This window comes from Globicephala melas, chromosome 9 (assembly GCF_963455315.2).
Source record: "Globicephala melas chromosome 9, mGloMel1.2, whole genome shotgun sequence".
Lineage (NCBI taxonomy): Eukaryota > Metazoa > Chordata > Mammalia > Artiodactyla > Delphinidae > Globicephala > Globicephala melas.
In genome coordinates this window covers 33,246,397-33,271,722 of record NC_083322.1, presented here as the reverse complement: position 1 = coordinate 33,271,722, position 25,326 = coordinate 33,246,397, and the positions used below count along the sequence as shown (strand labels likewise).

The 25,326-nt window shown below is 36.8% G+C and overlaps 1 protein-coding gene across 2 annotated transcripts in view; it reads right to left on the bottom strand.

Annotated features, from left to right (window-relative positions):
- TFEC (transcription factor EC) overlaps nucleotides 1-25,326 on the bottom strand; it is a 153,572-nt gene that overhangs the window by 73,225 nt on the left and 55,021 nt on the right. The window contains exon 1 of one of the 2 annotated variants that reach the window (XM_030857605.2): nucleotides 5,782-5,912. The exons of the other annotated variant lie outside the window; for it this stretch is intronic. The gene's annotated coding sequence lies outside the window, so the exon portion shown is untranslated. Of the gene's footprint in view, nucleotides 1-5,781; nucleotides 5,913-25,326 lie in introns of those variants that run through there. 2 annotated transcript variants of the gene reach the window in all.

Genomic DNA, 25,326 nt, shown 5'->3' with positions numbered 1-25,326 from the left:
TGCCCTAGGTCAGTTCATCTCTCTGTGATGCCTTATCCTCTAGATGGAAATAAAAGCAGTGAACTCTCTTAAATGTGCCCTATGGTCTGATTAAAGATTGAAAAGGTCTCTAAAAATCCACAGCACTCCCAGGGAAAAATGCTAAATATCATTATCATTATTACACCAAATGCCATAATTTGGTCTCCTCAGATTCCCTTTTTATGTAGATTCCATCAAACTCTGACTTTTGACTTTTTGCCTCTCTGACCAAATCTCCAATGACAAAGCATAGGGAAATGTTGAGGCAATTAGTGGGAAATGGAAGCAATTAATTCCCTTTTTTAGTGGAGACCTGGCCTCTGTGAACCAGTTTAACCAAAAATAATCAATGACCTTTCTCTGACCAAACTGAAGCAAATCTGCTTGATATTTGTCACTGGTTATCCATCTACTGCTTCAACATTAATGAGTCTCTTCACTTTGCCCCTTTCTTTTATGAAATAGAGCCATCTATTCTGGTCCCTTGTTACCTCTGCAACTGCCATTTTTGCAAATTTAATGTAGTCAAAGACCTCGTTATCCATGTATAAGCCTAGGAGCCACTTTTAGCAGAGCTGTGATTTCTGATTTCCCCCAACCCTTCTCCCTTGAACTGTTTCCCCTTCTCTGCTATAAAGATGGGATAAAGCAGAACATTTGTTCAAAATGAATAAAGTAGAACAACAAAGATACAGTTTAAGTTTAAAAGTTCCCCAGAAAAGACTACAGAGTTTACTTAGGTCTAAGACCCTTACAGACCTAGATCTAGGTCGCTGCTCCATCACTTACCCACTGGTCACCTTGGAAAAGTTACCTATCCTTCAAAAGCCTCACTTTTCTCAACAATGGCAATAGCGGACTTGCCTCAAGGGCATGTCAGGCTCAAATGAGGTGATAAAGTCTTTAGTACATGCTGAGAGCCCAATGGGTGTTAACTATTATCAACTGTGGAAGAGAAAAGACTATTTCATGTACAATATCTGATTTTGATACTGGTTAAAACTCCTTCTAAGATTACTGCTATCAAGCAGAAGTAATTAACATTCACTGTCTCTCTTTTATCCCTCAATAGAGGACTTAATATTTCAGCTTATGCATTTATTTTATAAATTCTTTCCTTCTCCTAACATATTATAGGATATTTTTGCTTGCTATTTTGTCATTGTTGCTGCTTGTTTTGTCTTTAGACAAATACATCTTAAGCAACTGGTTGTGTTACATATTTCACTTGGTGTGTTCAGTGGGGCTGAATCTAAATGAATTCAGATACTACTTAGTACACCAGTGTTTCCTGAAACAAATAGAAATGAAAATGAACTGGCAATGCAGTTTTAGAAAATATGGAAAAGTAGATGTGACCCATGAAGAAAAGGCAAATTATGCAGAGTTGCTTCATTCTCTACTTCATTTTGCTCTGAGAGCTCTGTCCTAAGGCAGAGTCCTCCAAGGCTATTTTCATAGGAGAGAATATATGAGACAGCAGCCCCTGGTTATGTTCTGTGCTCTAGAAATCTGTCAGAAATGTGAGATCAGGGATCCCATAGGGAGAAGCAGAGAAGTCCTCCCTTTGGGTTGTGACCTTTATTTCCAATCTTAGAGCTCCCATGACCTATCTAAATTTGATAACCTAGGAGCAAATTCAGAACTACTCTTCAAGCACAGGAGACTTTAACACAACCAGACCCCTCTTCCTTCACACTCAGGCCCAGCCCCAGCTGTTCATTCACTCTCCACGCTAGGTATTAATTCAATATAAAATATTCAGCTAACACTCGCACATATACACACACAGACTTATTTAAAGTCACATGGCAAGTTAGTAGCAAGCTAAAAATGCTGAACTTCTGACTTCCTATTTTACAGCACTAAACAGCACTAAACCCAATCAGCACTAAACAAAGCAACCACAAAGAAATCACTGAATCACTTGCAAATATTTCCTTGGCCCACTGGTTTGGGAGCTAATCCATGTTCAGTTTAAGTGGTTATTTTTACAGTGGAAAATGACACAGTCCACCACCTTTGATTTTCTTATGAAGTAGGTTCTACAATATTTTTAGTAAAGAACTTGCCTTCTGTTGTTGCCAGAGGTTCAACAACCTTGCAAAGTATTATCCAGAGACATATAATTGTCTTTGCTGTCTTAAAGCAGATACAGGAGCACTCTACAAACAAAATCTAAAACTTATGACTCTGGTCTTTCATCCCACCAATCTGTGTTCCAAATGGCCAGAGATATCCTGCTAAAACACAATCAGAACAAGCTACTCTTGTTAAAACTGTACAACCCTTAAAAGCATAGTTCTTATGGTCTGCCCCCACCTTAACTCTCCAGCTCTTCTTTATGTTATTCCCCACAATGATTCCAAGCTATAATCAAAGACCCCTGAATGTGCCATGCTTTTCACATCTCTGCTCTGATGGAAAGAGCAAATCATCCATCATGTGAAAAGTGCCTTACATATGTGTAGGACAATCATAAGCTATAGAAGAGGAAAAGTGATTGATTAAATGGAGAGAAACATTTGAGAGATGTCTCTTAGCCTAAGACTAATTAAAGAGAAGCCTAAAAGTTTACCAAACCTTAGAGTCTGATGGTAAAAATGCTACTGACAAAACTTCTGTTACAGACCTCAATAGTTCAGTAGGTTCAAATCTATTTGAATTTGCACAGGATCAAAGGGAGCAGAGAATGTAAACATCCTAGCTGCTGAGGAATTCCCTGCAGACACTAGCTGACAGCGTTACCTGTCTATAGAGAGATTTTCAAGGCAAATAGGTACTGGTCAGATTTTTGGGGAGTGTGGAAAGATGTCTAATAGAATGAGTTTTCACCAATGGAGAAAAAAAGGGATACAGTGAAATGTCTGACTGAACACATAACCCTGGCTCAAATGCTTTTCTGGATGGAAATCCACACAAGGAAGCTAAATATCTTTCAGAACTTAATTGTTCACGTGCATAGAACTTTTGTATTGGAAACATGTTCACAAAATAAGGAATAAAGAAAGGAACAAAGGGAGGGATAGAAGAATTCTCTGGCCCAGTGGAAGAAGCTAGAAAGTGAATCACAATCTGTTCCAGTACACAGGCTGAGGAGGAGTGTTTCAGGAAAGGCAAGAAATGATTTGGAAACACTCTTCCATGGTAACTCTTGGGAATAAATGTAAGGGGATATGGAAATTCGTATTAAACCTCAATCTCTTTCCTAGACTCATTCCTTTCAATTGCCTTTTTTTAGTTCTATTTTTGAATTTCACATGTTCTTTCAAATGTGAAGTGATAAAAAGAAAAACAGCAACCTGATGGGCTTTAAGATCATTAGGCTCAACCTCCTGCTGTATTCTGAGAACAATTACAAAATTAGAACCTAGGGTTTTCTGTCCTTAACCAATCTGTTCTTAAAATTGTCACCTAAGGAAATTTCACAACCTATCTTACTATCTCACTTTTCAATAATACAGATCCCCCTAATTTTCCTAATGTTTAACATAAACTACCTGTAATACATTCCCATATCATTCTTTTTTGCTGATGAGTAATTGGCCAAGACATCCATGCTCCAATAGCTACAATTTAATAGAATCACAAAATTATCATCAACTAAGTTCTCACAAGCAAAATAATGTCTGACCAATTTTGGTGTATCTCCAAACACCTATACCCTGACCTACAGATTCCTGAACAGGCTGGTAATTCACAACTCTAGAAAATAAGGGATATTTTTGTATGTTAATTTATTGATACTCATTTTTCTATAAGACTACTGTTAAGCTCTCCCCTCATAGGTTATGTTTTTGAAAACACTTGTGATTCTTACTGTTTTCCTCATACATCCTCTGCTCTATGCCTCCCTGACTCGTCTTCCTAATCTTAGTAAATATAATCAGTAAAACCTGAGCAAGAACTATATTTTGCACTATACATTTGTTTTGGGTTTTTTTGCCAAATAGTATAAAATTTGCAATCTGCTATTTGTAAACATCCCTTCTCTGGATCTGCTATCACTCCATTGTTTAATCCAATATTTTTTACTATAAAGAGTTAATTAAATTTTCCTCCATGAAGAATCTGGTATGTCTAGTGAACTTCATTTTATACAATGATTTGTACAAAAATAAAATTGACTTCTATTTATAATTGATTAATAAAGAATTGATGATTATACATCCACTTGTATATTTATTACTTTATCAGTATCCATCATTATTCCTTTGAATCATATTTCACTAGTTTATTTGAAACTATCATGTAAGAATATTTTCTTTCTTTCAGTTTCTCCTTTCTAACTATTCAAACCACTGTTTTCAAAATTACTTTCCATTTTCACTGTGTTAATTACCACAACTTCTGAAAATGTCACTAATGCTAGACATTTCCATCAGATTTAAATACCTCATAATTATTTTGGCTATCTAAAACTTATAATAAACACTTGTGTCACAGTCATTAAAATTAAGCTGATTTTTAAGGAACTTTTTTCAGTTTGTTTCATTTTTGACATCAGCTCCAACTTCCAGTTCAATAAAATTACTCATACATTGAACTATTCTACTGCTTTGTAATGAAATAGAAATTTTTTAAAAAGTAATGATAATCAAACCAAAGAAATAGACAACATGAAAATTATCTCTATTCCTTTTGTTTTATAGCTAAAAAAAGTTTTCATTCTCAAAATGGAGATTACAAAGTTTGGCCTATTTAAGGTAGCTTCCACCAAAAAAAGTAAAAGATTTAGTATTAATTCCGAAGTTACTTGAAAGTGTAAAGCTACACTCAGATTCATCTAAAATAGAAGTGAAGCAGAATTGTCTGAATAATCTTGATAATGAACTCTATATTCTGCTTCACTTTGCTTTGTTGACACAGTCTCTGAACAGGGAAGAACTGTGAAAGTTATTTTAAATTCTCTTAACTTTAAATGAAGTTTCTAGTAAATAAGTTACTAAAAAGCTACCCAAAATGAATTAAAGATTACCTCATGTTTATTTTCTTCTCAAAATGTGTATTCCCAATGAAACATTTTAAGATGATACCGAAAGCATGGGATTATAATTCATATAAACAAATATATATAAAATATATTTTTATGTACATATATATAAACAAATATATATATAATCTTCCAGTCCCTACTACAACTCTGCTAATTATTACAGTTGAAAACTATTACTAATAAACTAATTGAAAACTATTATAATAAAAAGTTATTGCTTTGGGATTTTGACATCTCCTACACAAATTTTTCAGATTCAAATCTCCATAAAAAACAGAATAACTTTTAATGCTGGAAAAATAATATATGCTAAAATACTATCTGGTGTTATTTCTGCTATGAATAGTATGCATATTTTCTTACCTTTAATAGCCAATAAAATGTATATTGCTAAAAGTAGAAATTAACATTTACTCATAAAATAACATAAAAGATGCAATAAAATGTTAAATCATGTTCTAATTTAGTAAATATCCAGGAATATTAAACTGGAAGAAGAAATTCCTTTGGTTATCATGAAATAAAACAGTGATTTCTATATCTTGATTAAAATAAGACATTAATAGATTGAGTTTTAGATATATTTTACCCAAATTACAGCAAATCATAGCTCAACTACTCTAATATCCTGATATCCAGTGATCATGCAAGATGAAACTATAATTATCAGCAAGTCACACATATCAAAGTAAAATAGGTATTGATTAGACTTGTCTTTCACAGTTTAAAGTACAGAAAATTAACTTGCCAGTTTAGTTACCTACCAGCAATGACTGGATTCTATCAGTGTTATCACCTTTACAAACAGCACCAAATTATAATCCCTCTTCCCATAACATAAGCACCATGCCACAGGAGACAACCAAAGTAAACGTCCTGATCATGAATAATGAATAGTTTGGACTGGTTGGAATCCACTTAGTTGAGGAAAGAGAAAAGAGAAGTGGCTCATTAGGGCATTTCCTGAACCTTGGTTGGAATTTCAGTTAAGGAAGAAGAAATGACACAGCAGTTTCATGTACGGGGACTTCCTTTCTTTATGTGAAATATGCTACCAATTTGAGAAATAGCACTCCAACAAAAGTACTCCACAGTAATGTGACCACAGTAAAAGCTCTAGTTGATCCCATTATTGCCCCATAATCAACATTTCTTCCCAGAATAAACACAAGCAGTAAATGGTTGTTATCAAAATGGACTAAGGTCCCACATTTATTGCGACGTGTCAAGTCTCACACTTAACGTTTCTTCAAAAAGCTGACCTGCACCAATTTTCAGTTTTTAAGAATTGCAGTTTTGTTAAGAGTGTTAACAGATTTTGAGTTTTTGCTTTAGGCCATTAAATTTCCCATATTTCATATAATCACATTTTCCTTACATATGATTTTGCTCTCAAATTCCAGGATAATTTTCATCTTGTCCAGGAATATTTTATTTTCCTATGTAGTCGGAAGATATATATTTCAACTTATAAGATTTCTAATTTTTATTATTATTTTTCATATCCCAGTGTGACATATTTTTAAGGGACATGAGTACTGGTTACTCACTCACTACCTTTATAAATAAAACATCTAAAGAGGTCTCATTTTATATATTAGTTACCTGCATGAAAGTAAAAACCTAAAGATACAACTTTGTTTCATGCAAAGGTTACATTCAAATTCCTCTCTTTGTGTTTTATAAAATCATGCAATTGGGCTTCCCTGGTGGCACAGTGGTTGAGAATCTGCCTGCTAATGCAGGGGACACGGGTTCGAGCCCTGGTCTGTGAAGATCCCATATGCCGCGAAGCAACTAGGCCCGTGAGCCACAATTACTGAGCCTGCGTGTCTGGAGCCTGTGCTCCGCAACAAGAGAGGCCGCGATAGTGAGAGGCCCCGCACACCGCGATGAAGAGTGGCCCCCACTTGCCGCAACTGGAGAAAGCCCTCGCACAGAAATGAAGACCCAACACAGCCATAAATAAATAAATAAATAAATAAAATATATAAAATCATGCAATTAAATTGACATTGATGTTTGTCAAGGAGTGAGGTTTATGTGAAAATGTCTCAGCACTTTGTGTCTCCTCTGAAGAACTGCAAAACTATTAAGTAAAAATTTTAAAAGTTCTCTCATTATCAATAACTAATTTTTGAGTCACCTTACATCTTCTTATGATGTTATCACACATTTAAATCTCCTAAGGTGATGGGAAGGAGTAAGTACTTAATTTAGAGCAAAGGTGATTGATTTAAGCTAATTTTAGAAAGAAAACAAGATTAATAAGAAACATTGTTAAGAAAGAGAAACATATGGGATTTTAACTCATATTAGAGACTACTTCAGATAGAATTATAATTTAAAACACATTTGTGTGATTCAGAAGGTAAGTTTTGAAGCTCTATTATTATAAGGGCATACATTTTGGTTTTTGAAAAGTTGGAAATGCACACGTGGACACACAAACCTGAAGCAAAAGGCACCAATGTGTTAACAGTGCTTATATCTTAATGATGGTCTAGAGGAGCACTTAAGATATTTTAAAAGTTTTGTTTACCTATAGCTTCTATATTTTATATAATAAACATGTTTGTAATTTGTATTAAAATATAGTTTTGATTTTAAAAATAGTTTGTACACCAAAACATTTAAGGATAGTATACTACTTTGTGTGATACTGTGATATAATAAGAAATAAATATTTGGTCTTCATCCTTGGTTCCTGGTTCACGGTTCTTAATAGGGGTGAGAAGAGCATCTTTTGTTAATCATGTAAGCCCATTTCAACTAGTACATGAGTTTATGTTGAAGAGGTGACTTCTTTGGCCCCAAAATAGTTTCCGGATGAGGGCTGGTTGTCAGAGGAAACAACCACGTGATTAGAGCATTGTTTTTCTCCTTACTTGTAACCATCAGAAGATTCCTACTGCCTAAACTGATTCCCATCACTCTAGAATAACATATAAAAGTCCTCACAACCAAATCTAAGTCTGGATTTCAAGCTTCATCATAAACATCCTTCCTTCCTTCTGCTTAGAACGTCCTGATACAAGACTCTCCCTTTTTCAAAGTCTAGATTGTGTCTGACCTCCTGTCTGTAGGCTTTTCTTGAAAGATAAGAATTAAATGCTCTTGTGTGTGTGAACAAACGGAACTTTACATATCTTTCTACTATAAGTATTAATGTCAGTATATTTTAATCCCAAATAAATTTGTAAATTCAATATAATATCCATCAAAATTATAGTTACAGTCTATTGGTGTTTCTATTATTATTTACTAAGAAGAATAAATGAAAAACATAGCCAAAATATTTTGAAATTAAAAAAATAGTGAAGAAGGACTTGACCAATGAGATACTGGACACACTGTAAAACTACACTAATCAAAACAGCTTACTGATGGCATACAGTAGACAGAAAACTCAAACATGCATTTTTAGAAATTTAGTATATGTTGAAGGTTGTATTTCACATCAGTAGAAAATAGATATATTTCTCAATAAATACTTTAAGGGCAAATAGCTAGCAATTTGTTGGGAGAGAGGGAGAGAGGAAGAGAGAAGTAGACAGAGACCCATACTTCTACTATACCAAAAACTCAATTTCAAAATCTTAAAGATGCAAATATAAAATTTTCAAAATCACGCGCCAAAATGTGACTATTTTGTAATTCATAAAGTAGAGAAAAATATCAAGAAAGTCTAACGTATTTGACCACATACAGATTAAAATCTCTCTAAGAAAAATACTTTTTAATGACTAAAAAAAATCTTGGGAAATGCTTTTATTCCTTAGCTTTAAATCATAAAACATGTAGGTAATCGTTACACTGTATTATAAAGGTTTGATTGTCTTCTTATCTAAAGATGTACTTATTGCTGGATTGGACCATAACTTTTTCTTCTTTGTATTGGTAATTCTTAGTTTCATGACACTGGAAATTATGTAAAATGCTTAGATTTATTCCAGGCAGGGAACAAAGGACCTGGGATATTTAGACCCCCCTAAAATCCATCAGCCACTGGTTTCAGGCTGCCTCCAAGGGAACATTAACACCCAAGCATATCCTGCCCAAGCTGCAGCTGGGCAAAGTGGAATCTGTTCTGCTGAGGGCAGCCTTCTGACAAAACTTCCATTGCAGGCAATTGGAAGACAAGCCTGAGATGGTAAGTGGTATATGGAAGTATAGACAGAACATGGACAGCATATGCTCCAAGTACTTATAATTAGTCCTGTCACACAATAGACAGTGTGTATTAAATACTAAGCCTTATGTTCTTCACAGTAGCTTCTCCATCAAAACCAATATTTTATCTATTATTAATTAATCAGCTTCTACTGAATGTCTACCATGTATCAGGCAGTAGGATACAAAGACAAGCTGTTGTGATCCTTACCCTCAAGGAGATTAAAATCTAATAGAATTTGGAAGATAAATTACCTATGGTTTAAGTTAGTTAAAGGCGGAGAAACAGTAATTTAGTAGATGAATATATGAAATAGCAAACAAAAATGATGTAAGGAATAAATGGACTGTTTTCTTACATCTGATTTTGTGAAGGACTGGGATATTGAAATGAGAAATGCCACAAAAGTAGAGGCTACTTGGTTTCTAAAGTCAAACATATTAAGGGCACTAAGGTAACAATCAGTAATAGATAATGTCTGTGATAAATAATGTTTAAGTTAAAAACATATGAACAGACCATAGAAGAAAAAATTTTCTGATTGCCAAACGGCAGCTAATGCACTTTTGGAAATGGACTCAAAAAACATTCCTACAAGTAAGTAGAAAGCAGACAAGAAGATTGCATACCAGCTCTTCAAAGAAGAAAAACAAGGCATTCATTGTAACTTCAGACTGCTTTCATAGAAGTCTCAAAGATAAAAGATTATTGGTAAAGAATCCTTTTAATGGCAATTGATTTTGTACATATATACCTGGATGTTGAGGGTCATTATGCCCATAAGTATGCCTTTTTCTTACCAACAAGTAGCCTAGTTTAAGATAATCATTAATTTTTTAAAAACTTCCAACCTGATAAACACTGAAGAAATCTAACTTCTCTTTTAAAAAGCTAAATTCAAGGAAAAGATACAACTCTCCTAAGAAGTTTGGAGAAAAAGTCCAGAATCAATATTACCATAGAAAACAAACAAAATCAGATGTGAGTATATAGAACTGGAGTTTATATGTCCCTCAGGGATAGAAATTATCCTTTTACAGAGAGATTAATATTACCATTAAGTCATTTGGCAAAAAATTCACATTGATTATTCAAAAGTCTGATTTCATTACCAGAAGTGCGTAAGTTAGAAAGTGAATGTTCCCTGTTTGTATGTGATTACTCTACACTTTGCCTGAATAGCACTTTAAAATAAACACTAAATATCAAATCTGATCTTAAATTCCAATATCATTTAAGAATTACAGACCATCAAACATATAGGAGTTCATCCCACTAAAATACTAACACTGAAACTTATCTAGATTTCTACTATTTCACTAGCACATTAGCAAGTGTAGTATTTGCAAACTTTCAATATATCTTTTAAAACTGCATTTAGGTTTTATTCCATCAAAGTTATTATGTCCTTAAGAAGTGTACTAGGCATGAGAGCTGTGGAACACGTGTAAGATCAGTATAAATATACAATTGCAATAGTAGTACTTTTTCAGTTCTAAAATGCTCTCATCTACTTCAATGAACTTCACAAACATCAACTCATCAATCCACAGTGTCAGCAAAAGTGCATGACTTAACATTGTTGTGTGAGAAATGGAGAATCAAATGACTTTTGCAAGTTTTTCTGTCCCCAACAAATCAGTTTTGAAGAGCATGAAGTCTCTACAAACCTTTAAGGCATTAATATAATTTAATTCTTCTATGATGCCAAGGGCTTTAAGAATTCTCTAGACTTTATGTTTAATCTCGGCATACATCAGAGAATTAAACAAAGAATCGGCTCTTCTAAAAATTATGAAGTAGGCAAAATTTGTCTTTAACATGCAATCTCTATGTCTTTTTCCCTTTTGCCAGACAGGTGCCATGATCCCTTATCATCTCCCCACTTTGCCACTATCTAAAACTATTTTTAGGAAACTCTCTAATTAATTCATTATGTACTTTATTCGCCAAGGTATAAATGCCTAATAAGACTTAAAATATTCTCCTTCCCCAAAGCATTTGCATTTGGAAGGTAATAAATCCTTAAGGTAAAGACAGAAGATATATTTAAAATTGGGAAGGGAAAATTATATATAAAATTCCAGAAATCAGAAATATTCCATGGAGGCTACCATCTAACCTATACTCAGAGGAGACAATGTATTTATTATCCGTAAAATAAGTAAAAGTATAAAGCTTCTTCCTTTGTAATATTAGGAAGTTCCAAATGAGAAGGCATCTCCCATGATTAACACTGCAGCTCCCTAGAGATTGGGAAAATTATAATTCTTTTGCAGTCTGCCAAAATTGTACAGTTGTTCTCTGCTAGACAGGGGAGGACAGGATATGCTGTGGTAACAAAAACCTTCAAAAAATACATAGTGTTAAAAACAAAACGTTATTTTATACTCTATAAGTCCAGTGTGGATTGCGGGGGGTGGGGGAAGGGAGGCTGTGTTCCACACAGTTACTCAAGAACCCAGGATAATGGAGGCTCCATCTCCATATACGCTTTCAACACCACTGAGGCAGGCAAACAGGATGCAATGAACCATATGCAGGTTCTTAAAGCTTCTGTTTGTCATTCATTGGCCAGAGCTGTCAATGACCATGTCTACTTCAAAGGAAATTAACCTGCATAATCCTTCCATATATTGAGAGAACTGGGATATTTGTTATTAGGATCAATGACTATAAAACTCTCCTAATAGCCTTTAACTTATCAACTTTTCCCAAGGGAATCGCTCTTTAGTAAAGTTTAGTTCTCCTGTATTGTCACCTAAGAAACAAATTCAGTCCATGCAATAATAAGTTATGAACTTTATTCTGAAACTCATTATAAATACAAATAGGAAGAGAGAGTAGGTACAGGAATAAGGGAGGGAGTAGATTGACAGAGAGATGACGATGATAATTTTGATTACCATGATTTGGGGAGATAAAAACTAAAATAAAAGAAAAGCTCTCTGTATGAGTATATATGTGCTTATCAGTATTGTTATTTTTGTTCTTAAGATCTATGCCAAAATGCTTTCCGGAATCCGCAAGGAGGGAATTGCCATCTTTCAAAGAAGTATAAAAATATGAGACACTTCACAAATTCATAGTTTGCTATAAGCAAACATGAAGTTTCCCTGAGTAAACTATAATAATTATAACAGTATAATAATTTTTAAAGGAATACAATCTGGAAAGGTAATAAGATCAGAGATAGAGAAAGGATAAGTGTAGAAATGTGTTTCCTATTTCCATTTTGAGGGTTTTTAAAATTCCTTTAGAGGTTTAAAAAAATGCCCATGCACACCAAAGAATCATCAAAGTATACTTCTTGGGGGCTTCCCTGGTGACACAGTGGTTGAGAGTCCGCCTGCCGATGCAGGGGACACGGGTTCGTGCCCCGGTCCGGGAAGATCCCACATGCCGCAGAGAGGCTGGGCCCGCCCATGAGCCATGGCCGCTGAGCCTGCGTGTCCAGAGCCCGTGCTCCGCAACGGGAGAGGCCACAACAGTGAGAGGCCCGCATACCGCAAAAAAAAAAAAAAGTATACCTCTTGTTTTAATCTATAATTTTTGGTTGACATTTTTAACTACGATAAAACTACACTCTGACAAAGTAAAATAAGAAGAAATAGAAGGGGGAAGAGGGGAGTAAGACTGTCTTGTTCCTCAAGTAAGATAGGAAGTAATATGCAATAATCTACAAAGTCTAGGTGTGACCTAGACAAAGAGAGTAGAATAAAGCAAGGTATAAATGTTCTGCTGGGAATACTTCATACACTTGGTGACAAGAAATGCTAGTGGTATTTAAATTTACTTTGGTCAGTAGGTGCATCATGATGTGGGAATACAACAAAGGAAAATGGGGCTCATAGGACTTCAATAAAGGTGTCAACAAATGCGAGGAAAATGATGGCACTGGCACGAATAGTCTTTGTTTAATTGATAATGTTTTAGTAATTAGCCAACATAATTTGTTCTTATTCCCTAATTTTTAAAAAAAATGTATACAGATAGTCCCCAACTTACAATGGTTCAACTTATGATTTTCGACTTTACAATGGTGCAAAAGCAATACGAATTCAGCAGAAATCATGCATCAAATTTTGAATTTGGATCTTTTCCTAGGCTAGCCATACGTGGTAAGACGCTCTCTCCCCATGCTGGCAGCATCAGTGAGCTGCAGAGCCGTCAGCCACATGATCACAAGGAAACAATAGATACACTCACAACCATTCTGTTTTTCACTTTCAGTGCAGTATTCAATAAATAACATGAGATATTCAAACTTTATTATAAAATAGGCTTTGAGTTAGGTGATCTTGCCTAACTGTAGGCTAATATAAGTGTTCTGAGCACATTTAAGGTAGGCTAGGCTAGGCCATGATGTCTGGTAAGTTAGGTGTATTAAATACATTTTCGACTTACAATATTTTCTACAATGGGTTTATTGGGACGTAATCCCATCGTCAGTTGAGGAAGACATGTACATACAGAGAGAGAAAGAGAGAAAGAGCATTAATATTTTCTATTAATAAGATTTTTCACCTCATTTGGGCTCAGAAGAGAGAGGCCAAACTAAATTCACAAATTAGATTTGGAAATATCTTTTCATTTCCATTTTTACAGGGCACATAAAATAGAAATTACAAATAGAAAGACCTGATATTTTAATATTATTTTTGTTTTACAATTGCATTTTAAGTACTCCATTTTTATTTATTTTCTTTCCCCATATTAGGAACCTATTGTAATGCTTAAATTGCACAGTGTTGTGATGGTCAGCTTTGAGTTCCTGGGTTAACGACATCAAACCTGGCAAGCACAAACGTTCAGCCACATATTCACGACACAGAGCCACTAACATCATGGCCAATGAAAACCATCCTACACTTTCTAAAACACATTCCCATCCCCACCTTTGCCATTTGGGACTTATCTGATATGGGTTAACCCAGATTCGCCAGAATCCATGAATGGTTCTTGCATTTGTAGGAACTGTGATTCTTATGCCAGATATTAAAGAATTAACATTGGATTATTCACTTTCATTTTGTCAGAGTTCAAATGTTAGGATAAATTAAATACACTGCCATGGCTTAGGAAATTTAAAATGAAACACATTCTTTTAGGTAGAGGTTTCCCTCAAGGGAACGGTAAGACTTAATTTCCCAGGATACTTAGTTAATGTAACTTGAATATCATAACTTGAGTATCTATCTCCTGTTGTGACACTGAAATGAGAAGGATCTGTCAAATATACTGAAATATTTCTTGAAACATAAATAACTGGGTGTATCTAGACTAGCATGTAAGCATACTAATTACACTGGGTGTAAGCTATGTGAATTGCCTTATCTTTCAATATAACATTTGTATTTATTGCATTTCCCATATGGTAATGCTTCCTTTCATTTTGCTATCAACTAATGAGGGAAAAGTAGAATATATATATATATATATATACATATCCAACTAAACTGCTAGAGAAGGTCGGCCAAGTATTACAAAATATAAGCACAACTCTATTCAGATATCAGTTCTAGATTCAAGTAACTTGGGGCATGTGTGTCATGTGCCAGGAGCTGTGCTAGGTGCTTTCACTTGAATATGAAATGCAGTAATTTAAAAGTTTTTAAAAAGGTAACATACTTCAGAAATTATAAAGTTAGAATATTGGAAAACTCAACCCGTTGAAAACTTCCTATGTTAAATAAGAGAAAAAGAGAGCTGGTAAGTGGCAGTGACCAGAGCTGGTATATCTGAAAATCTATAACAAGTAATAGTGTGCTCAGAAGTTATTCTTTTCTCATGTGTATGGATCTTGCTAATCATGTAGAAAACTATACTTCATTTTCTGGTTTCAACTCAAAGCAGGCAGAGCTGAGTTTTGAAAAACCCAGGGATTTCAGAGGTTCTATGCTCCCTGTGTTGGATGACAGGTCTGAAACAAGGAAAACACACACACACACATGCACAAAAATAATATGGCAAAGCTTCACAATCAGCCAGTTCCTGAAACAAGGGGCAAAAGATGCATCTCTCACACCATATATAGACCTACTGTTCACCTTCTGCTGGCAAGCTGATATAAAGCTACAGATCAGTTATTAGAGAAAAACAACTGTGACATGGGAAAAACAATAGTGAAAGTGGTGCCTAGTAAGCTTCATTTTAAAGAAAAGGAAACAGGTAAAAGTATCAGATGCAATAGTTAGATTTTAGATGTCTGTACTATCAAGTCACAGAATATAGGTAGCAAAGTGAAAAATGACATTTTAGCACAACGAGATGAATGCAAACCCACAGGTACCACTGATAGTTGGTAGAATGGCATTCTTTTCTAGAATAGAGTCACAGAAGAACATGCTTGGCTTTAAAAGAAGTATGATATACATATACATTGTGGAATGATCACCATGATTAAAATAATTAACATATCCATCACCTCACTTAGTTAACTCTTTTTTTAAATGCTGAGAACACTTTTCTACTCTCAGCAAATTTCAAGTATGTAACACCATATTATTAACTATAGTCTAGTTGAAAGCAGAACTTTGTAGTTAAAATGGACAAACTTAAGTTTGTTATTAATTTGTTAATATTTCATCCTTATAGGAATAGTAAACCTAATTATGGATGTAATAAGTAATCCAGAATGGCTTTTTATTAAATGAAATTGCCGCAAAAAGATTTGGAAGCTAGAACTAAACATTGAAAAGAAAATTATCCATGCCTGAATCCAACAGAATGCAGGACTCATTCAGGAGTCAGGCAGGGATGATGGGGAAAAATGAATAAGTCAATATCTAGGTCAATATGCCTCTTCTCCTTCTAAATTCCATTAATAAATCTCATGAATTCAACATGGAAATAACTGAATAAAGCTCAAAATTATAAAGCTGAATAACATATTTGGCTTCTCTTAAACCTAAAGGCTCAAATTTTCCAGAAATAGAAAATAAACTTCCCTTACATTGAGAGAGAGGGCTATAATATGTGATTACAAATACATGTACTTTTGTTGCAAAAACTTGAATCTTTTTACTGGTTAACTCAAACTGCCTTGACTTCTCATGTTTATGCAAAACAGATTTTTTGGAGAAAAAAAAGAAAGGTACTGTAACATCAGAGGAAATCATCAAAGAACTAGTGGCAACATCTTAAGGCTTTTATCAAAGTAGTGAGGGAATGCATTAAAGCAACAATATCTGAAGCTTACATGTGATGGGACTACTAAATTTAATAGTGTATCTTATGAACATATGTGGATATAATGATTTTTTTGTTAGAATACCTCATTCTGAAGGACTTTCTTCTGAGTAAGAGAACATTATTCTCTCAAGACAATTCAGAAAAAAAAATCCACCAATATTTCATTAATAATAGATATCTCACACTCTACAAACAGAGGACCAAAGTTTTTGAAAAGTATATGCACTATAAGTGAAGGTTATACAAAGGGGAATAAGCTTATGAATGGAAAAAGTCATTTAAAAATCCTTCATCAAATTCCTACGAGAAGATGGTGGGCTAAAACATGAATTGTTAAAACTGTCATAGTATCAATCAATATGTAAGGGTTTAAGTAAAAATAAGGGGCTCTCACCTAGCAAATCTTGCTGAACAAGCTATGATTAAATTTGAGATTTCTATTTACATTTATCAAAATGTGTTAAAAATAAACCATTTCTTATTTTTCAAAGAAAAAGTATCAACAACAGTATATAGTTTTACCTGCAAATAATAGTTAAGAACAAAAAGGAAAGGAAACCCATATGAAAATGCATATTTTAGTATTTAACAGAGTATGACTATTTGAGATGCTTTACCTAAAAATGTCATGAGAGGTCACCAGTGGGTTCACTCATACCCTGACAAATCCAAGGTCAACCTCTTATGCATATTCAGTCTATGCAGGGCTCAAAATGAACTAAACACTACTGAATTCTTTGATTAATGAAGTAGAATATATGGGTGGGAATCGTGACACTATGAAAGAAAACTCTTCTGGGTGCTAAATGTGGCCTTCCTGTGAATGGGAACTACAAAACCACTAGTATCCAATTTTGGGACCCTTAGCTGCCAAATAATGCTTAGTTATTTTCTCAAAAATAAAAAGGTAATCCACAATCTTTAAAAGTATATCACTTAAATTTATGGCAGAATTAGAATCTAAGTTTTCCAATGTGAACGATGTTAAATTTTACTCAGGAGTTGTAAACTTGGGCCTCTGAACATTAAACAAAGAAGTGACTTGCCCCAAAGAAGACAGGAGTAGGATTCATTAAGCATTCTAAAGTCCTTCTATGCACATTCTCCATCATGGTCAGAACAAGCCTTATGGGATATCATGCAGTAGGATAATGTTACTGTCTTCTAACTGATATTTTAAGGTATTTGTACAGCATCTATTTAATGAGAATAGGCATTTGCTCTTAAATTAGTACTAATCGTGTAGCTCTTATATTCAAAATAAGAGATTTATTACATGCTCTGAACATAAAATTTAAATTATGTATTTTCCTTTCACAGTGTTATAGTTACCAAGAATAGATAAACTGACCTACACTTACTTTGTTATAAAATCTTATTAGAGGGGCTTCCCTGGTGGCACAGTGGTTAAGAACCTGCCTGCCAATGCAGGGGACATGGGTTCGAGCCCTGGTCTGGGAAGATCCCACATGCCATGGAGCTACTAAGCCTGTGCGCCACAACTACTGAGCCTGCGCTCTAGAGCATGAGAGCCACAATTACTGAGCCCACATGCTGCAACTACTGAAGCCCGCACGGCCTAGAGCCCGTACTCCGCAACAAGTCACCGCAATGAGAAGCCTACGCACCGCAACAACAACAAAGAGTAGCCCCCGCTCACCACAACTAGAGAAAGCCCGCGCACAGTAACGAAGACCCAATGCAACCAAATATAACTAATAAATTAATTAATAAAAAAAAAATCTTATTAGAACGTAAGTTTATTTTCCTCTGGTATCAGCAAAATGTCCTTCAAATCCTTTAGTGTTTGTTTTCTCGGTTTTTTTGAGCAACCACTTGGGAAGCATATTTAAGGGTCTAAATGTTAGGTAATAAAATGAATCACTGGTTCCTGGTAAAGAGCCAGACGCTGAATGTTATTCTCTTCTTCAGTATTTTGACTGCCTATACCTGCTGATTCCAGGCAACTGACAGCTTCCCAGCCTCAGGCTCTGAGGCATGATCTGTAGTTCTACCTGGAACTTGCCTGTGTAAGATCTAAAATACTTGACTGGGACAAGCGGCACCCATGAAGAAGTTTCTCTTTTCCAAATTTGTTTACACTGAGCAGCACTGTCTACTTCAGTGGAAGGGAGACCAAATTCAATTTTTCCAGTTATGTAAGGAATTGCGTGGGCAAAACCTGAGCAAACTAGCACACCAGATCCAAAGAACCCGTGTTGTTGCAGTGCTGCCTAAAAATTGGCACCATATGATGCTACAAAGTTGGCCAGATCCTTAATCCAACACAACTAGCAAAAAGAAAAGAAATAGGCTTATACTTATTTATGTGAAAAATATCTTTTCCTTGTTTCATACCATAAGTTCAAAGAGGGCAAAAGCTTTTTCAGTTTAATCACCATTGTACCCCACTACAAAACTTTGTGCACAATATATATACTAGTGTTTAATAGCTCTCTGTGGAATGCATGAAATTGACAGATATTTGGTATTGATTATACTCCCTATAATTTAAATGCAGCCAAAGTCATCCATTTTTGTTTCAGAAACATGTATGTCAAAAAAACAAAAACAAAAACAAAAAAAAAACGGGGCTTCCCTGGTGGCGCAGTGGTTGAGAGTCCGCCTGCCGCTGCAGGGGACACAGGGGACACGCTGCAGGGTTCGTGCCCCGGTCCGGGAAAATCTCACACGCCGCGGAGCGGCTAGGCCCCTGAGCCATGGCCGCTGAGCCTGCGCGTCCGGAGCCTGTGCTCCACAGCAGGAGAGGCCACAACAGTGAGAGGCCTGCGTACCGCAAAAAAACAAAAAAAACGGCAAAGCATCTGGGGCAAAATCACACTGTACTTTACATTTCTGAAGTTGTAAAAAACTATACTCATATACATAGACCATAATACCTGCAAGAGAAATGAGCTAGAATACAATCCTTTGAACTCATGCCTTGGAAGCTTATGAAGAAGACCCCTTCTTAGAAACAAAAATAAAATAGAAACAAAAGTGGTGAACACTTATAAAGCACTTATAATATCTCAGTAACCACACTAAAACTGCACAAATATGAAAAACAGTGGAACAATCCTATGAGGAGGTACTATTATAATCCCCATACTACAGATGAGAAAACTGAGGCATAGAGTTCAAGTAAGTGACCAAAGTCATACTAGAGGCAAAATACAAGCTCAGGAAGTCTGGCTCCAGTTGAATTTTTACATTATACAACATCATTACTAAATGATGAGATTCCTTGGGTATCTCAAACTAAATTCATATAAGCAGTCCAAAAGGAATTACTTTTCTACAAAACTGGGGCAAATAGTATATTTTGTATTAATACACGTCTAATGATGTTTAAGCCCATAGCATTTTATATTCAGCTGCATGTGTTTGTATATTTACCTACATTAGCATAGTCTGGAGGAGGAGAAACAGAAAAAGGAGTAGTATGAATAATAGTAAAAATAGCTACAAACATTTATTGAATATTTACTATACACCAGACACAGCGGCCAGCACTTTCCAGGCATTATTGGTTGAATTCTCTCCCCAAATTTTGATAGATGATACTATTTGTTTCATCTACTTTTCCAAATTATAAAACTAAAGATTGGATAAAATAACTTTTGGGTACATCAGGTGCTCTTCAGAGCCTCACACAAAGGATGTGGGGTGTGAGAGGAAGAGAGAAGCCAAGTGCTTTGTCCTGAGGAACTGTGAGGCTGGAGCTGCCATTTCCTGAGATGAGATAATCTGCTGGAAAATTTAGCAGTGTGGTTTTGGATGTGTTAACTCTGAGGTGTCTATTAGACATCCATCCAAATGCAAACATCCAGGAGGGGAGGAGATGCAGTGCACAAATGGGGGGACTGGTCAAGGTAGGGTCACGGAGAGTCCATTCAGAGTGAAAGGAGGGAAGCCAAAGGGTGGACAGACTCCAAGAGGCTGGGAAACATGGCTGTGAGTTTTTGGAAGTTCTTTTCTGACAGTGCACACTTCCTCAGTGAAGTACAATGTAAGAATGAGGAGAAGCATTTAAGGTTGGTGAGAAAGGAGACATGTGAAACAGAGACAGAATGAATCTTGGACATGTAATTGGATTTCTGGGGAGCAGTAAGGGACAATCTGAAGTTCACAATTATTAATTTAAAGTGAAACCAGACAGCCTGTTTGCTTTGCAATTTTTCCCTCTACTTTCTATGTTCATGTACAGAGTACAGTTGGATTTGAATAGGATTTAGGTTTTGCCAGACAAGAAAAGTGAAGGGAGAGATGGACAAAGGATTTAAGAGTGTAAATTAGGGCATTTTGATGTTGCCAATGGTAATAATGTTAATGATGATAATGATAACAAAAGCTAAATTTATAGTGCAAACTTTGTACCAGGAGGGAACTGTTCAAAACACATTACATAAATTATTTATTCTTCACCATAGCCTTATGTGGCATGTTTAACTATTAGTATTGCCATTTTATAGATGAGTAAACTGAGGCAGAATGACTAAGTAAATTGTTGAAAGTTATAGATAGTGAATGGTGAAGGCAGGATTTAAGTCCTTTAATTCCAGGTAGTCTGGATCCATATAATAATAATTCCATACTGCCATGAACAACTGTGGAATCTATCAAATAAGGAGTGAATTAAGAACATGAAGAATGAAATGGTAGAAGGATCAGTGGACTGTAGGTTCCAGTGGAGTAAAAAAGAACAAATACTACAGCTGTGGGTTTTCAATGATGTACAATAAAAAAATCAGAAGTGTTAGCTGGAGAGTGGAATTCTTGGAATTAAATATTATGAGGGAAGTGCATATATTTGGAATGGTGAGGTCTAGAATATAATAATTAATGTAGAAGGGTGGTTAACATAATAGAGAAAGATCACTGGAGGAAAAGAGGTTAAGGAAGTAAGAGACCAAAGTACTGGAGACATTATCTGCAGAAAAATTAATATTACCAAGACAGAACAATTTGAAGGGAAAATGACATAGATCCAGGGGCTAAAATGTTGAGGGAATAAGGAGATTGTCATTAAAATGGTGACTGATGGATAGGGTTGCCAGATTTAGTAAATAAAAATATAAGATGCACAGATATATTTTAATTTCAGATAAGAAAAATAAATTTTCTTTGAGTATGTCCAAATATTGTATGGGACATATATATACCAAAGAATAATGTGTTGTTCACCTGAAACTCAAATGTAGACCTGGGTGAGGGAATCGGGAAGATGGCAGAAGAGTAAGAAGCGGAGATCACCTTCCCCCCCACAGATACACCAGAAATACATCTACACGTGGAACAACTCCTACAGAACACCTACTGAACGCTGGCAGAAGACCTCAGACCTCCCAAAAGGCAAGAAACCCCCCCCACCCCCACGTACCTGGGTAGGGCAAAAGAAAAAAGAATAAACAGAGACAAAAGGATAGGGACGGGACCTGCACCAGTGGGAGGGAGCTGTGAAGGAGGAAAGATTTCCACACACTAGGAAGCACCTTCGCAGGCGGAGACTGCGGGTGGCGGAGCGGGAAGCTTCGGGGCCGTGGAGGAGAGCACAGCAACAGGGGTGCGGAGGGCAAAGCGGAGAGATTCCCGCACAGAGGATCAGGGCCGACCGTGCCACTTACCAGCCCAAGAGGCTTGTCTGCTCACCGGCCGGGGCGGGCAGGGCCTGGAGTTGAGTCTCGGGCTTCGGTTGGAGCTCCAGGAGAGGACTGGTGGCGTGAACACAGCCTGGCGTGGTTAGTGCGCCGCGGCTAGCCGTGAGGGAGTCCGGGGAAAAGTCTGGACCTGCCGAAGAGGCAAGAGACTTTTTCCTGCCTCTTTGTTTCCTGGTGCGCGAGGAGAGGGGATTAAGAACGCTGCTTAAAGGAGCTCCAGAGACAGGCGCGAGCCGCTGCTAACAGCGCGGACCCCAGAGACAGACATGAGATGCTAAGGCTGCTGCTGCCGCCACCAAGAAGCCTGTGTGCGAGCACAGGTCACCATCCACACCCCCCTTCCGGGGAGCCTGCGCAGCCCGCCACTGCCAGGATCCCGTGATCCAGGGACAACTCCCCCGGGAGAACGCACGGCGCGCCTCAGCTTGGTGCAACGTCACGCCAGCCTCTGCCGCCGCAGGCCCGCCCCGCACTACGTGCCCCTCCCTCCCCTCAGCCTGAGTGCGCCAGAGCCCCCGAATCAGCGGCTCCTTTAACCCCGTCCTGTCTGAGCAAAGAACAGACGCCCTCCGGCGACCTACACGCACAGGCGGGGCCAAATCCAAAGCAGAGCCCCTAGGAGCTGTGAGAACAAAGAAGAGAAAGGGAAATCTCTGCCAGCAGCCTCAGAAGCAGCGGATTAAAGCTCCACAATCAACTTGATGTACCCTGCATCTGTGGAATACATGAATAGACAACGAATCATCCCAAATTGAGGAGGTGGACTTTGAGAGCAACATTTATGATTTTTTCCCCTTTTCCTCTTTTTGTGAGTGTGTATGTGTATGCTTCTGTGTGAGATTTTGTCTGTATAGCTTTGCTGTCACCATTTGTCCTAGGGTTCTATCCGTCCGTTTTTTTGTTGCTGTTTTCTTTAAAAAACTTTTTTTCTTAATAATTAGTTTTTATTTTAGTAACTTTATTTTATATTACTTTATTTTATTTTATCCTTTCTTTCTTTCTTCCTTCCTTCCCTCCTTCCTTTTCTTTCTTTCTTTCTTTTCTTTCTTTCTTTCTTTCTTTCTTTCTTTCTTTCACTTTTTCTCCCTTTTATTCTGAGCAGTGTGGATGAAAGGCTCTTGGTGCTCCAGCCAGGAGTCAGTGCTGTGCCTCTGAGGTGGGAGAGCCAACTTCAGGACACTGGTCCACAAGACACCTCCCAGCTCCACATAATATCAAATGGCAAAAATCTCCCAGAGATCTCCATCTCAACACCAGCACCCAACTTCACTCAACGATCAGCAAGCTACAGTGCTGGACACCCTATGCCAAACAACTAGCAAGACAGGAACACAACCCCACCCATAGCAAAGAGGCTGCCTAAAATCATCATAAGTCCACAGACACCCCAAAACACACCACCAGACGTGGACCTGCCCACCAGAAAGACAAGATGGAGCTTATCCACCAGAACACAGGCACAAGTCCCCTCCACCAGGAAGCCTACTGAAACAACCTTAGCCACTGGGGACAGACACCAAAAACAACAGGAACTATGAACCTGCAGCCTGCAAAAAGGAGACCCAAACACAGTAAGATAAGCAAAATGAGAAGACAGAAAAACACACAGCAGATGAAGGAGCAAGATAAAAACCCACCAGACCTAACAAATGAAGAGGAAATAGGCAGTCTACCTGAAAAAGAATTCAGAATACTGATAGTAAAGATGATCCAAAATCTTGGAAATAGAATAGGTAAAATGCAAGAAACATTTATCAAGGACCTAGAAGAACTAAAGATGAAACAAGTAACGATGAACAACACAATAAATGAAATAAAAAATACTCTAGATGGGGGCTTCCCTGATGGCACAGTGGTTGAGAGTCTTCCTGCCGATGCAGGGGACACGGGTTCATGCCCCGGTCCAGGAAGATCCCACATGCTGTGGAGCGGCTGGGCCTGTGAGCCATGGCCACTGACCCTGTGCGTCCGGAGCCTGTGCTCCACAACGGGAGAGGCCACAGCAGGGAGAGGCCCACATACCACAAAAAAAAAAAAAAAACTCTAGATGGGATCAATAGCAGAATAACTGAGGCAGAAGAACGGATAAGTGACCTGGAAGATAAAATAGTGGAAATAACTATTGCAGAGCAGAATAAAGAAAAAAGAATGAAAAGAACTGAGGACAGCCTCAGAGACCTCTGAGACAACATTAAACGCACCAACATTCGAATTATAGGGGTTCCAGAAAAAGAAGAGCAAAAGAAAGGGACTGAGAAAATATTTGAAGAGATTATAGTTGAAAACTTCCCTAATATGGGAAAGGAAATAGTTAATCAAGTCCAGGAAGCACAGAGAGTCCCACACAGGATAAATCCAAAGAGAAACATGCCAAGACACATATTAATCAAACTGTCAAAAATTAAATGAAAGAAAACATTAAAAGCAGCAAGGGAATAACAACAAATAACACACAAGGGAATCCCCATAAGGTTAACAGCTGATCTTTCAGCAGAAACTCTGCAAGCCAGAAGGGACTGGCAGGACATATTGAAAGTGATGAAGGAGAAACACCTACAACCAAGATTACTCTACCCAGCAAGGATCTCATTCAGATTTGATGGAGAAATTAAAACCTTTACAGACAAGCAAAAGCTCAAAGAGTTCAGCACCATGAAACCGGCTTTACAACAAATGCTAAAGGAACTTCTCTAGGCAAGAAACACAAGAGAAGGAAAAGACCTACAATAACAAACCCAAAACAATTAAGAAAATGGGAATAGGAACATACATATTGATAATTACCTTAAATGTAAATGGATTAAATGCTCCTACCAAAAGACACAGACTTGGCTGAATGGATATGAAAACAAGACCCATATATATGCTGTCTACAAGAGACCCACTTCAGACCGAGGGACACATACAGACTGAAAGTGAGGGGATGGAAAATGATATTCCATACAAATGGAAACCAAAAGAAAGCTGGAGTAGCAATTCTAATATCAGACAAAATAGACTTTAAAATAAGGACTATTAGAAGAGACAAAGAAGGACATTACATAATGATCAAGGGATCGATCCAAGAAGAAGATATAACAATTGTAAATATTTATGCACCCAACACAGGAGCACCTCAATACATAAGGCAAATACTAACAGCCATAAAAGGGGAAATCGACAGTAACACATTCATAGTAGGGGACTTTAACACCCCACTTTCACCAATGGACAGATCATCCAAACTGAAAATAAATAAGGAAACACAAGCTTTAAATGATACATAAACAATATGGACTTAA